Raw genomic sequence first — 16118 nt, 5'->3', positions numbered from 1 at the left:
CCGCGCCTTTGTACTCGTTTCTCGAAAATTACGCATCAGGAGACGTCGCCGAGGAGTGTCTTTCTTTTCTGCCGAAGTACGCACCTGGGTTCGCCGGCATTTCGCGGTGGATCAAATACTTATTAATTGGCATTTTTCTCGGAACTTCAGAGCATGTGCCACGTGCCACTTTTGCCACGTGCCCTTGCCACGTGCACCACGCACGTGTACATTTCTTAGAAAAATTAATTATCTATCGTCTTCGAGTGCGACCGATCCCGCAGACAGCTAGCCGGAGCGCAGGGCAAGCAAGCTCGCCCTCGCCCGGGTTCTCACCTCTCCCGAGCGGAGTGGCCCTCGGTGTTTTGGTGAGCACCACCACTCCCGGGCGGATTGGTTACCCCCGGTGCTACGATGGTGTTTTTCATGCCGAGACACTCATGGTGTTCGACGAATACGGCCACAGGTTTCCCCGTGCACGTAGGGCTTCGAGGCATGGAAACTCGCCATGCCTGCTGCTTTTGACCAGTCGTCCCCGAAAACCCCGCTAAATTCATTAAATCTTATGTTTATCTTTAAATTCTCATCCCCTGCTCTGAAATGCCTCAATTGGCCAGTTCTATCCGTAACAATCCTCCCCCTCGTACAAAATTCATTTAATTTTGTACCTCATTTATGCCTAATAGTTTTATTAGCTTTCGTGTCGGACGTATAAAATCACCCGTTCGTGTGCGCACCTCGGCCACTCTGACTTCTTTATCTACACCGGGAAATACTCGTGTAACGGTCCCTTTTCGCCAACTATTTCGCGGTGCTTGTAAATCTACGATCAACACTATATCGCCTACTTCTAAGGGATTTTCCTTTTCGGTCCATTTCTTACGTGGTACGAGCGTAGGTAAATATTCGCGCAACCATCGTTTCCAAAACGCCTCCGCGAAACTCTGCGCTGTTCGCCACTGTTTTCGCAAACATACATTTTGAAGATCGTATCTACCTAGCTGAATCTCACCCGAGGACGATCCTATCAGGAAATGATTTGGCGTCAGTGCCTCTTTATCGCGAGGGTCTAACGACACGTGCGTGAGCGGCCGCGAGTTTACCGAATGTTCGGCTTCGGCAAAGAGCGTAGAAAGAACTTCTTCGGAGGGTGCTTGTTCCCTTAAAATCACGTTTAACGCGGTTTTTACAGTCCTAATCAATCGTTCCCACGCCCCACCCATATGCGGTGCGTCAGGGGGGTTGAAAACCCATTTCACGCGTTTCGACAATGCGTATTCCTCGATCTTAGCTCGGTCCATACTCGCGGTCGCGTCTTTCAGCTCCTTGTCCGCGCCCCGGAAATTCGTCCCATTGTCGCTGTAGACTACCTGCGGTGTGCCTCTCCGCGCCGCTAGTCTTTGCAATGCCATTATGGCCGAACTAGCACTTAACGAATGCGCGATCTCTAAGTGGATGGCCCTTGTCGTGAGACACGTAAATAACACTCCCCAACGTTTCTCTCTTCGCCGCCCGATTTTTACCATCATCGGTCCAAAGTAGTCGATCCCACAGTGTGTAAAGGGTCTCTGTCGAAAAGCTACACGCCCGACCGGTAGCGCGGACATCAGCGGGTTCTGTGGCCTGCCTCGCCGTATACGACATACAATACACCTACTTATGAGCGAACGTAAAACGCGTCGAAGACCGATTATATGGTATTTTTGCCTTAATTCGTTGACTACCGCGTCGCTACTCGCGTGATAGAACTTCCGATGGTATTCTGCAATTAGTAATTTGGTCGCGGGGTGTCGACCCTCGAGTATGATTGGTCGGTTGTCAAAGCCCTCAAGTCCCGTTGCCGTTACGCGCCCGTTTGCCCTCAAAATTCCCTGTTCGTCTACGTATGGATTTAAACCGGCGATTTTACTTCCCTTGTTCATATTACGGCCGTTTCTCAACGCAACTATCTCAGCTCCGAAATATTCTTCCTGGATAACGCGGTACCAATATTGTTCCCCTATCTGAACTATTTCCAACGGTTCTTTCACGGTGTTCTTCCCCTTCCAACGACCGACGATCGCGTGTACTCGTCGCGCGATGACGAGAAGACCACGCCAACCCATCAATCTTATCGGTAGCGAAAATTCTGCTTTTACCGTCGCCGCCACGTAGACGCACGCTTTCCGCTGCTCCAATCCGTCGATTGTCGCCTTCTCTTTTGCGGTCAACGTTTTTTCTATCGGCCATTCGGATTCCGGACGTCGCAAAAATTCCGGGCCTTCAAACCATCGCGGGCTTATAAATTCGGAGCTATTTTCGAAGCGCGTCGCGTCGTCCGCGGGATTCTGACCGGTCGGAACCCATCGCCACTCCGTCGTCCGCGTGTTTTCCCCGATCTCTCCTAAACGGTTCGCTACGAATACTTGACGCGTCCGCGGCTCCGATTTGATCCACGAAATCACGGTAGTCGAATCTGACCAAAAAACTCGTCTACTAATTTTAATGTCTAGCTCCTTTTCTACGAACGTCGCGAGTCTTGTCCCCATCAGGGCCGCCTGTAACTCTAATCGCGGTATTGTCAACGGTTTTAACGGCGCGACTCTACTTTTGGCCATGATCAAGGAAACGTGCGCGGATTCAGACTGATTTTCGTTTTCGAACCGTAGATAGGCTACCGCCGCGTAAGCCGTTAAGCTCGCGTCGCAAAACACGTGGAGTTGCGCTTCTGACTCCCGCGATTCCGTTACCCCGTAACATCTCGGCATCCGGCATTCTTTTACCCTGTCTATCATGGACACCCACTTGCGCCAACGGATAAAATCTTCCTCTCGTAGTTGGTCGTCCCAATTTATACCGCTTCGCCATATTTCCTGCATGATGATTTTTGACTTTAACGTGAACGGCGCGAGGATACCGAGCGGGTCGAAAACCGACATGATAACGCGTAAGAACTCTCGTTTAGTGGGCTTCCTTTCGCCTAGCAGAATTTCTTTTGGTATGTTCTTTAACTCGACATTGAATTTGAGTTCGTCAGTCTGTGTGTCCCAGAAAAGACCGAGGACCCTCTCTCCCCCTCGGTCGCCTAACCGCGTGTCGCCCTGCTCTAACCGTTGCCCGTGATCGACGGAATTTCGCAAGGCCTCCGCCTTGTTGCTCGCCCAACCATGCATGGCGAAATTCGCTCGCGCGTTTATCGCGATTACATCCCGAACGAGCTCTGCCGCTTCGCGCACGGTTCTTCGACTCGATAAGAAATCGTCCATATAGCTATCATTAATAATACTTCTAACTGCCTCCGGGTGAGCTTCATTACAGTCTTTCGCATTCTTATCTTTGACGTAGATCGCGCTACACGGGGATGATTTGGCGCCGAAGATTAACGTCGACATCTCGTAAATGTCCGGTTCTCTATTCCTGTCTTTTCCTCGCCATAGGAATCTTTGCGCACCACGATCGCTTTCCCGAATTTGCACGCGTAGGAACATATCTGAAATGTCCGCCTTCACCGCGACCGCGTATTGTCTAAACCGAATTAATATTCCCGGCAACGATTTTAATAGGTCCGGACCTGACATCAGCTGGTCGTTCAAACTTATTCCTCCGGTTTTTGCCGCGGCATCGAAAACTAATCGAACTTTATTTGGCTTGTTCACGTTTCGCACTCCGAAGTGCGGTAGATACCACGTCCTAGCCCTCTCTAACGTGTTCTCAACCCTTTGAGCGTAACCCTGGTCTAGAAAGCGCTGCATTTCCTGGTAATATAAACGTGCATATTCGGGATCGCGATCTAACCTTCGTTCTAATAATTCTAACCTTTTCCGCGCAGTAGACAAACCGTTCGTGCTCGGCGCGTGATCGTCCTTCCATAAGAGGCCCGTTTCCCAGATTTTTCCCTTGCGCGAACTAGTTTCCTCTAGTATCCGCAACGCGCGATCCTGCTCGCCTTTACACGCGACGCTATCCTTTATTCCGGTATATTCTAGCGCGAAATAACCCTTTACTAAGTCGTCCAAAGAAGTCAGAGCCTCCCCTGTACATTGATGTTCGGTTACATCTATTTTGTATACCGCGCGTGAGGAGCATTTTGCGGACCCATGCACGGTCCATCCAAGACGGGAGCGCGAAACCGCCAAATCTGTACCTACTATCTCGCGCAGTTCCCGTGTTACGATTAGGTCCCAATTGTCCTGACCGATTAATAATTCTACGCGTGCTCCGTGGTACGGTCGGATCTCCACGTCTTTGGCGGCACCGTGTACCCGCGCAATAATGTCCCGGCTGATCGACTGTGTGGGAAACTTCAGATTTTTTACGGTTATCGCTCCGCGGATCCGGTGTGTGCCGAAGATCCCCTCTACGTCAAAATCTACTTTTTTGCTGTTCTCTAATCGAATTTCTCCTTCGCCTATTCCTTTTATAGACACGTCTATTCGCGAACCCTTTACCCCTAGGTCTCGCGCCAGTCTATCGTCTATCAGGGTGACCGTGGAACCCTCGTCTAGTAACGCGAATGTATCTATTGTTCGCTTCGGCCCACCCGCGCGTACCGCTATAATTTTCAGCAATACGCTTTGCCCGTCTAGTCAACTATCTATGGAACCGCGATTTTCCCCCGACCTGTTGTCGCTCGCGACGTATGCCCTGCCCGACGCACTCTCTCCCCCGGATATCGCCCCGCGCTGAGATTCATTTTCCGCACTATTTGCGTCGACATATTTATGCAACAGGATGTGATGCTGCCTCTTGCAGACCTTACACATCTCACTCTTGCAATCGTTTCTTGAATGACCGGGCCTCAAACACCCGAAGCATAGGTTGTACTTTTTCACGAGATCCCAGCGCTTACTCACGGGTTCACGGGTGAAGAAGAGGCATTTCGGCGACGGATGATTATCCTTTTTGCAAAACGCGCATTTACGAGTTTCCGTCGCGTTTGTTTCTACGCGCCTATCTCGCCGTTCTGCTACGCATACCACAGCCGTTTTCGCCGACGGCCGCCGCGATCCACCGAACGCGCCGCGATCTACCCTTTGTGTCGGTCGTTCCGTCGTGCAATCGATATCAAAAATCCCGGCTTCCGTAGCTAATTCGGCTTCCGCGTATATGAAATCCGCGAGTTTCTCGAGTTCCGATTTCTCTTCTCTAACGCTTACGGCGTACCGGTTATATGCATATCGCAATGCTATCGGTATCTTATGTCCCACGGATTTTACTAGTTCGGGGCTGTGCAGGTACCCTAATAACCTAAACGTTTTAAACGCTACCACTGCACTGCGTAACTTCGTCGCGAATTGTACGAGAGAAATTCTCCCCGAATCTATCTCCGGCAACGTTTTTAATTCCGCGACGATTTTCTCGGCAGCGGCCCGTTTATTTCCGAAATGTAACTCTAACGTCTTTATTATTGTGTCCGTGTCGCGGCTACTCGCGAGCAAAGTTTTAACCACGTCGCGTGCCTCGCCCTTTAGGGCATCGAACAATCGTGCAATGTTTTCGCGGTCCGAGTATCCGCCCGATTCGGATGACGATATATATGCCTCCTTAAAGTGTAGCCACTCTAAGGGATCACCAGAGAAGCTAGGTAACGCTTTCGCGGTTGTGAGACGATTTACTAATCGCGAACTCCCTTCCCCTGCGAGCGACGCTTCACGTACCGCCGCTAACGTACGTTCGATAGCCGCGGATAGTCGATCAGCCGGGTCAATAAAGGATTGCTCACTCACGTTTCGCTGACGCCTTACTGGTAACGCGGTGCTGTTGCTCCATGGCTGATGCGTTGCCCTGTCGTCCTCGCTGCCCTGGATTTCCTCCGCCTCGTCGGAGAAGTCCGTGTCCTCGTCGGCTGCGGATGGGATGCTCGCCTCCGTGGGTTGCCGCTGCCATCCTGCTCCGTGACCGCTGCCTCCTGGCAGCTCCTGCTGCCGCTGGTTCCCAGTGATCCTTGTTGCCCGACGCCCCTGTCGGATGACAGGTAGGATGGGAGACGGTGCCCTGGAAGGCCCCGCAGAATCGTTGTCCTCCATGGTTGCCGGTCCTGGTCCTGGATCTGCCAATGCTCTCGCCTTCGCTGGTCTGCCCCGCTTGGCCGCTGGCTGCTTCCCTGACTGTTGGGCTGCTGCTCGTTTTCCTCGTACCATTGTCTCGAGTAAAGTCCACTTTGTGTGTCACTCGCACTTCCACACAAGTCACGATATCGCGTCAAACACCGTCTGTCCGGTCAAGTGTCCCGGGTTTCGGCACCAAAAATTGTATCAGAACAACTCAATTTTTCGACGGTGAATACGCACAGTTTATTTCAATTATTATATAACACACGTATTATAATTTAGTCTGCGAGTGACATCAATATTACAATCAAAGCCGAAATACTTGACCCCGCAACGAAAGTCTTTGCAAAATATAAAGTAAAGTCCGTAATGACAACAAGTATGTCCCGTAGTGACAAGTTATAAGTGAAGCCTCGTAACAACAAATATAAAGAATGAAACGCGTAGCAACAAATATAAGAGAATGAATCGAAGAGAAGTGCGGGCCCGGTGCCCTCGCTTATTTTATACGTTTCACTCCCCTACGACGTCTCCTAGCAACCACCCGATTTCTTCGAAATCTGCCACGTGCCCTCCGTCGACCTTGGCTTCGCGGTCATCCCTCTACGACCGATCCTTGCGATGCCGCCCGCCCTTTGCGGCCGAGCCGCCGCGCCGCCACGCCGCGCGCCGATACCGATGTCGCGCCGGCACTTGCCGGTACCCGCCGTCAAACGGAGCGGTCCGCGCCTTTGTACTCGTTTCTCGAAAATTACGCATCAGGAGACGTCGCCGAGGAGTGTCTTTCTTTTCTGCCGAAGTACGCACCTGGGTTCGCCGGCATTTCGCGGTGGATCAAATACTTATTAATTGGCATTTTTCTCGGAACTTCAGAGCATGTGCCACGTGCCACTTTTGCCACGTGCCCTTGCCACGTGCACCACGCACGTGTACATTTCTTAGAAAAATTAATTATCTATCGTCTTCGAGTGCGACCGATCCCGCAGACAGCTAGCCGGAGCGCAGGGCAAGCAAGCTCGCCCTCGCCCGGGTTCTCACCTCTCCCGAGCGGAGTGGCCCTCGGTGTTTTGGTGAGCACCACCACTCCCGGGCGGATTGGTTACCCCCGGTGCTACGATGGTGTTTTTCATGCCGAGACACTCATGGTGTTCGACGAATACGGCCACAGGTTTCCCCGTGCACGTAGGGCTTCGAGGCATGGAAACTCGCCATGCCTGCTGCTTTTGACCAGTCGTCCCCGAAAACCCCGCTAAATTCATTAAATCTTATGTTTACCTTTAAATTCTCATCCCCTGCTCTGAAATGCCTCAATTGGCCAGTTCTATCCGTAACAGTCAGATTCAAATATTAATTATAATTAATAAAATTATATTAAAATAATTAATATTTAAATTTGTCTTTAGCATTAATTATAATTAAGATTGTAACTTGAGGTTTACAGTAATTGTAATTAATATTAGAATATGAAACTTACATTAATTATAATTAACGTTAGAATGTGAAATTTATATTAATTATACTTAACATTTGAATGTAGAATTTACATCACTTATAATTAACATTGATTAAAATTAACATTTGAATTATTATTAATTATAATTGACATTGAAATTTTACATTAATATTAATTAAAATTAAAATTTGAATTTAACGTTAACGTCAACTATAATTAACATCCAAAAATGGTAGAAACATCCAAAAACTAGTTTAATTAACAAAATCTATTGGAGAAAACGGATTAGAACATTTTCCTTGAATTAAACGTTCGTTCACAATATAATTCTTCATGCATCCTCACAAAATGAAATCATTTTTTCAGGAATATTAAAAAAATTACATACAGAACGTTTGAGTGTGACTATAATTTCAAATTATTTAGTTACAATTTCATATTACTATTATTTTTTGTTTTATTTTATTGCAAATATTATTGTACAAATATCTTCGTAAACAAGAAAGAAAACAAGTGGTAAAATTACAATAAAACGAATTATAATCATACTCATATTATAATTATAATTATAAAATTGTAGTCATACTCTTATATTTTCATATTTGCAAGAAAAATCATATTTCTCGTTTCTTAATACACAGAGTAGGGTAATAACTATTAGTACCTTAAACATCTTCGAGTCTATAAGGTCCAGAGAAAAATTAGTGTAACCAAAATTGTACAGTACGAAATTGTCTATTATACAGCGATAATAATTTTTCTTCAAATGCAGATGCTTCGAAGATATGAAGATCATCACCATTTTGTTAAATGGAACGGTATAATTTTTACTTATATTCTAATAGAGTATTAAGGCAAAAAGTGAATTATTAAGGCGAATACAATGATTTATTAGGAAGGTCGTTTATGGTTTAGGTTAAGCCTATTGTGATGGAAAATAATTTACTTTCAGAAAATAATCTTCATACTTCATCTCTGTCTCATAATCTGTTGTCATGTCTTATTGAACAGAAATAAAAATTGAATCACGCTGTACACTTTATCTGCACATACCACGATTAATCGTTTATGAGAACCTCTGCCGAGTGATATGAATCTCAAGTTTCTGACATGTGTTATTCAACAGCGGAAAAAGTAGATATTTTTTCATTTATGGGATGTCGTCAAATTGTAAGAGATGGAGTCCATTCGTATGCCGAACGTATGTGGTCATGTATTACTGTTAGATAAATAAATCAACGGTCTTCGATCATTTCCTAAAAGTAAATTATTTTCCATTACTATTGGCTTCACCCAAACCATAAATGACCTTCCTAATAAATAGTTTACTATTCCTAATAAATAGTATTCGACTTGAAATACTCTATTAGAATGTAAGTAAAAAAACCGGTGGTGAGCTTCATATCTCCGAAGCGCCTCCACTTGTACAAAAATTATTATCGCTGTATAACAGACTCCATCATACCTTACAATTTTTGTTACACTAATTTTTCTCTGAGTCTTACAGCTTCGAAGATATTTAAGGCGCTAACAGTTACTGTCCAACCCTAACTATGCCCAATTTTTCGTTCGAATAAGAAGCTCTCTATGAATATCCTATTTCAATATCAAAAAGCAAGCACACTTTAATCTCTATTTTCTAAATAATACAAATGCTACAAAACGTACATGTCTTAAAAAGAACAGTAGGTAGTACAGCAGCAATGAGAACACTTTAAACGTCAGTGAAAGCCACAGAAAAAGTGGAGTTCTTTCGTAAACGCATTAATCAAACGAAGGGTTTTGCAAAAGAGTCTCGTCCGTATTTGATCGACTCACGTATTTTTCGCAATTCGTAGCAAGAGAAAGAAGCCAACGCTGCGATCGATCAATGTTCGGTAATGTATTGAAAGTTTTTGTTTCGGATCGTCCTCGATGCACAAATACCATTTGCATGAGACGTTAGAATGCAAGAAACGTAGAACTATGTTTCTGAGAAAGTAGCTGCTAGGAATCTTGCGAGTCTGAATCTTCGGAGGCGAAACGTTGGATCTCGATAATTAGTTACGAGAACAAGTGAAAGTCGGTGACTGTGTAAGTGTCTTTTGTTTTCTAGATTAGAAGTTTCTACTTGGTGACACCGAGTATAGTGATGTTTATTTTTCAACGTATGCTGATGCTTGACACCGTTCTCACCCTCTAATCCCTTTTGCCAGCTCGAATGATTAGAGAAGAACAACTGACTCCCAAGTGTACCTTCATAGCGACTATTTATCAGACACGAACAAATTGCGCACAAACCACATATACGGAGTGTTAAAGAGGGTTCAAGACTGAGTCAAAAATGTTTTAAACTGAAAACTGATTCTAGTACGAAGGGTGAATAGCTTGTTCACTTTCTATTGCTTCAGCTTGTTACTTGTAATAACATGTACGAGTATTTTGTATGCAACCTTGGTGAGAGTTGTATACAAAATATTGTAAGATATAAAATATTAAAAATTATCTAAACTGTATATCTACATTTCTGGATTATACTTCATATTTTTTAAGTGAAAGTGAAGTCGAGGATTATTTGAATAATCATGTATTGATATAAAAAGGAAGATATTCTTGTAATATAAGAATAGAGAATTTTTGTAATATATTTATGTAGTAATTATGAAGATCATTATGCAGATGTGGACATTATGGAAGTGTTGACAAATTATTTTATTTATTTGTGTTCTGAACTACGAGTGATACTAAAAGATTTGACAGGTAAAATTTCATACACTCTTTTCGTAACACTCTGTATACACACATGCACACATGAACATCACACTAAACATGGGTGTATTAACGATTAAAGAATGCGTAGTGGCATAATAAGATCTTACCTTTAGTTTCTTGCCTCTATCTAACTTGACAATTCTCTCGATGTTTCTGTCTCTGTCTGTTTGTTTATATCTGTCTGTCTGTCTGTCTGTCTGCCTCTCATCCATCTGATGCTCTGATTACTTCAACTGAATCTACTCGAATTCTCGCTCACTTCTTTCTCAAGCAAGAATCACTCACTATCTACCACTGTTATCTATCATAGAATTAGAAAACGGTTTTAAGCAAGTTGGAAAGAAGAGATCGTCGATCGTCAATCGTGCAGAACGATGTGTTTCTTTCGTTTCACTAGGTTTGGCGAATGGAACGTTAGGATTGGTTTGTCTGCTTGCAACTATATTGTCATAGCTACACGTTTTGTTGGTAGCCGAAACTGCGGAACGAGATGTTTCAATGAGACATGGCCCTTTGAAAATGAGTCCTAAGAAATAATGCATGGGTATGGTTTGACAGCGATCTAATCAAGCGGATAATGGTTTTTATAGTTTTTCGTAATTATGCAAAATGTGTGTGCGATTTCAGTAACCTTGATATAAGTTCCCGAGGTCATGAACTTTTTCATGTATACATAAGACAGTCTATTTCTGGGACATTTGCAAAAATATATTTATTTTTAATCCTAAGCATTTTTTTAAATTTCTTAAGTTTAAATGTTTATAGTGTTTGTGTAGTGTTAATATTTTTATAGGTTGTATCCGTCAAATTTTATTAATACGAAGGTCAATTATATATTTATACATATACTGCTCGAGGCAGTTTATGAACATGATAGTATTAGGTCACTTCTTGTGAAAAATTATTAATTCAAAAAATATTACTATTTTATTTTTGTGAAATACTTTAACATAGCATATGTAACATATGTGTTACATAAAATGTAAGTAATATTTTGCCACTAAAATTGGCAAAATATTATAAATATTATAAATATTATAAATTTGATATAAAAATTTTTGTTAGGTATTTTATTCTATTCTCAAAACTTAATATGCAATTTTCAATAATTTTACAATAACACCAATAATACATTACAATAATCGTTTAAATCTTGACAACCACAAAAACTATCAATATTAATAGCATGTTTAATATCTACAGTGATATATCAATTATAAATTTTAGAAAATAAGAACAAAACATATCTATATTTCTAAAACCATATTAAACGCAAAATATTACAAAATGGAACAAAATTAACCTCTTTTGCAAATGTTTCGCAGAAGTCCGCTTATTATATGTGTAAGAAAAGTTTCAAAATAATGACCTTGACTACTTATTTCAAGAGTATTGAATTTGTAGAGGTTATTTTGCATAATTACCTATTTTTTCATTTATTTTGTTGTGTCGATTACGGATTGCACGATGCACCGAGCGACGGAAACCAATGTGGAATGTGTTTCACGAAAGTGCTAATGAAACTGATTTTTAACTAGAATCTCTTTTAGCTGATCTTCTTGTCTGATGAACACACATGATTTAACGTTTACTAGTTCTTTTTTTTTTGTTTTCTGTGAAAAGTTATTTTGAAGCTGGTGAACTGACTTGAAATCATTTGGTCTGTTTGGAAATATAACAAGACGTTTATAAATTGTCTAAAGAATTTCCTAGTGTAGTACTAATTGTAAGATAGTTTGATGCGTTTAATTGTGTGTAGAATGAGGTGCTTAAATGATTGCACAATTGTTTACAAAAGTATTCGAATGCTCGCATCTGTGATAATTATAAATGAAATACACACACGCTTATATTTTTAGAATAATACAAAAAGATGTGAGACTGAAATATGTATGGATATAACTAGAAAAAATTACAATTGTAGCATTGATAGAATATTTAATGGGAACGATTTTACGAATGTTTCAGTTACTGACTTTACAAATTTTCAGATTTGCAAACTCATCAATTTCCAAACTTTTTATTTCTATGTCCTCAAATTTTCAGATTTCGAAACTTCTTTGTTCTCATATTATCAAATTTCTACGTTTTTATATTTCCAAATCTTCAATTCTGAAGTTTACAAATTTCAAAATTTTCAAATCCCCAAGTTCTAAAAATTTGAAATTTTTTCCTAATCCGGAAAATCATATATTTTCAAATTTCCAAATTCTGAAAGTCCCAAGTTTTTAAATTCCCTAATTCCTAAATTTTCAAATTTTCTACAGTCCAAATTTCCCAATTTAAAAATTTCCAAGAACTCCAATTCCTCAAATTTCTAAAGTTTAATTTCTGGAACTTTGTAATGTTATAAACCTATCAACAAAAAATAGTGATGACTCATTTCTTTCTAAGTGATGTCGCCATTTTCCCTAGGGAATTCTATCATGCCTAACAATGTACTTACTTACGTAAGACGAAATCCTGATTCACTATTGACCATATAACCAACATCTATGTATAGTGATTCAGCTAAATATTAATATAAACTAATTCAAAAAGAACATACATTATAAAATATTTTCCTAACCTTCCAGGTAGGTTCATATTCAATTTTTTGAATTTATTTTTATTGTACTTATATGTCGTTGTAATTTTATTTAACTTCACTCGTGCATTATCAAGCTCGAATATTATTTTCAAATGTGAGTTTTACGTGTGTGTTTCATTTGTTAACAGTTTGAGATGCAAATGTTCGAATACTTTCGTTAATGAGTGTAAATATTAAACATTTAAATTTGTAAAATAAAATTATGTACCAATAAGTGATTAAGTTTATTAATTTTAATTTTAAAAGACTGAATAATTTGATTGATTAATGATTGTGATACTATTATATTATATTAGTTGTTATATTTTGATATTATGTACTTACATTGTATTAGTTAATTAGTTATTTACTAATTGTTAATTAATTAGTTACATAGTTATCTATTCATTATTAGTTAATTAATTAATTAGTTATTTACTTTACAACAATCGAACTCGTATTTTGCATTTGAGAAATTTTGTCTATTGAATACTTATATTTAATTCTACCATTTGTTGATTTCTAATTTCGAAATCAGACGTAACATAAATTTTGCAATAATTATTCTATTATTAATTACCTAATGGAAATTGAAGTTAGTATTATTTTCATTTTGCAAGTTTTAAATATTAATATATTTGCATATTATTTTTCTTTGTTTAAATATTTTACAAAATCGCATAGTTATATGAATATTAAACTAAACACTGAATTTAATATTATTTCTTTCATCTAGTTTAAAGATCTAAAAATTTTGAAATTCATACAAAAAAATATTTAAAGTGAATATTTCCAAATGTATACTTTTATATAAACAATTCATATATTACAAGTTTGTAATTATTTTAGAAATAATTTTACATATGAAAGTTTTAGGTGTTTCATTTTACATACACAGAAATCCGAACATTTTTGCATTTTGCCGTAAATAAAAATTGATCGAGGTTCTACAAAGTGTATGTACATTTCACCAGCTTCTATCACAAGAAAGCAGATTGATAAAAAACTATTAATAGAGTCGAAAGGTAGGTTTGCAATATCTCTGCAGTATCAATATTTGATGCATCAAACGTTCATAAATTCAATTTCAACACGTTTGAATTACGTTGCGCAGCGTTGTATCGGATCATGTCATAAGTAATCGCATGAAAACAAAATGGCTTACTCGGACTAACTAATGCAGTACACACTATTATGATATGCTACATATTTGAAACACGGATTTCAAATTTTCAAACAAATTAGTGGTAATGATAATTGGATTCTACTACAGTGAATTATTAATCCATTACAACACAAATCTTTTTTGTAGTAAATGGAGAAATATGTGTATAGGATGAAATTATCAGATATTAAATTTTGTAGATGAAGTAACAGTTAATTCACAATTTTAAAGAATTTTGTATATTAATGGAAATTGTTCATAATGATAAAAGTAATATAATTTTAAATATATAATATATATGCATATGCATAGAATCTTTGCAGTAAATAATTTTGTGAAATTGAGAATTGTAATGTATGGTATTTTATTATTAAATAAGTATGTAATATAATTTGAAGAAGTAAATGAATATTTATAATCTTTTTATTGCACTATTTTGTAAAAATAAATATTCAAAAGTATGTTGTTTCACATTTTTGTAAAGAAACTTTTTAACGAAACAAACGAAGAATTTTTATTATAGGACACATTTTTTCTTTTATTAATTAATACTTTTTAATAATATTGGTCATTTCGTACCTATTGCAATATTTTTCGTAAGGAGACAACTTTTGTATGTAATAAATTTCAATTTTAAACTGACATGATTTTAAAGAGTATATCTAATATTTGCACCTAACCTAAAAATAGAAATATTTCTTTTTAACAAAATTAATAAATATTCATGTCTCAACTGTAAACCATGTAAAAATTGAAGTTTTTCGAAAAAATTAAATATGTAACTTGCCACTAGAAATATTGAATTACCTTTGCCTTGCAAAATGTAATTGTTTAATTTGCCTTACATATTGGCTATGAATCACACAATCGCACGTAACAACACATTTTCAACTAAATCTCGAATAAAATTATATCTTTTAACAACAAAATATAATCACCGATCGTCACTTATTTACCGAAATATTAGTGTTTCATAGGTGCCATTACACAATAGTTACAATTGCCCGAAATAATTGTAACTGACACGGAAATTTCTACTCGTAGGTTTATAAGCTTGTTACACTAATAGGTAGCTGTGTACGAAATATTTTATTGGTTCAGTGTCGAATTCTCGTTACACGCGCATTACCTATGGCATGATCTGATATTTCGCAGAGCGTGAGGATTCAAAATTACCGGATCTTCGATCGCAACATAAACATCGATAACCGGAAATTCGGTCAACACACAATCGCTATTTACCTGAATGGTGAATATCGAGCGTTTGCGCAATCCCTGGGGATTGTACGTGTATTACGTGCGTCTTTGAGTTCCAAAACGCTGCAGAATTTATTGTTTCTTTACTCGTATTTCTTCCTTTCAACCGAAATTTATCATGTTTAAGGAACGCTGTGAACTCTTTCTTTACGTAACCGTTCTTTCAAATGTTTGAAATGGAATATGCAAGTTCCGGTGTTGATTCTCAGATATAAACAATTTTCTATTTCATACTTTTACTTCACTATATTGTCGTTTCTCGTTTTTTAAACGTAATTTGGATGCACGTGATTATTAATAAGGTGACTTGTTTTCATATACGTTCTGCTCTTGTATTTACTGAAAAGTTCTGTTCATTTCTGGCAATAAGCGGAAACACGGCATAATTTTAATTACTATCCACAATAATTTAATTATTCTTCCCCTTTCTGTTTCGACATTTACAAAATTTAAATTACACATTCTCAAAGTTCCTTTATTTTCATTTAAACCTTTGATGCAGAAATATCTTACTTATATGATAGATGTGTTTATAAATTTTTATATTTTTGTGTTTCTAAAATAATTACCGATGATCTCAAAAAGTCGATAAAAATATTTATACTTACAACTTAACTAATAGTCATCGAGTGCAAATTACAAATACAGTTTTTTTATAATTATCAATAATTTTTATTACAATGAAATGAAATTAAAAATTCTATTTCATTCATATTTTTAGTCTTGACATACGATATTAGAACATATATTTTCATGCAATTGAACGATTATTTACAAAGAACAATTTCTAACCTCTAAATTTTACTTTCCAATTTTTACAAAGTTTTTACAATTACGTTTTAACAAATTTTATTCCAAATTAACTTCGACAGAAGTTGTCAATAAATATCGAATTAAAACAACTTATGAATTTAC

The 16118-nt window shown here is 38.7% G+C and overlaps 1 protein-coding gene across 4 annotated transcripts in view; it reads left to right on the top strand.

Moving 5' to 3' along the window:
- The window catches only part of LOC100881580 (uncharacterized), a 395763-nt gene that overhangs the window by 283477 nt on the left and 96168 nt on the right, over nucleotides 1–16118 (top strand). The window lies entirely within an intron of this gene.

This window comes from Megachile rotundata, chromosome 2 (genome assembly GCF_050947335.1).
Source record: "Megachile rotundata isolate GNS110a chromosome 2, iyMegRotu1, whole genome shotgun sequence".
NCBI lineage: Eukaryota > Metazoa > Arthropoda > Insecta > Hymenoptera > Megachilidae > Megachile > Megachile rotundata.
Note: the sequence above shows the minus strand (reverse complement) of the source record. Positions and strands in the feature narration are given on the sequence as shown.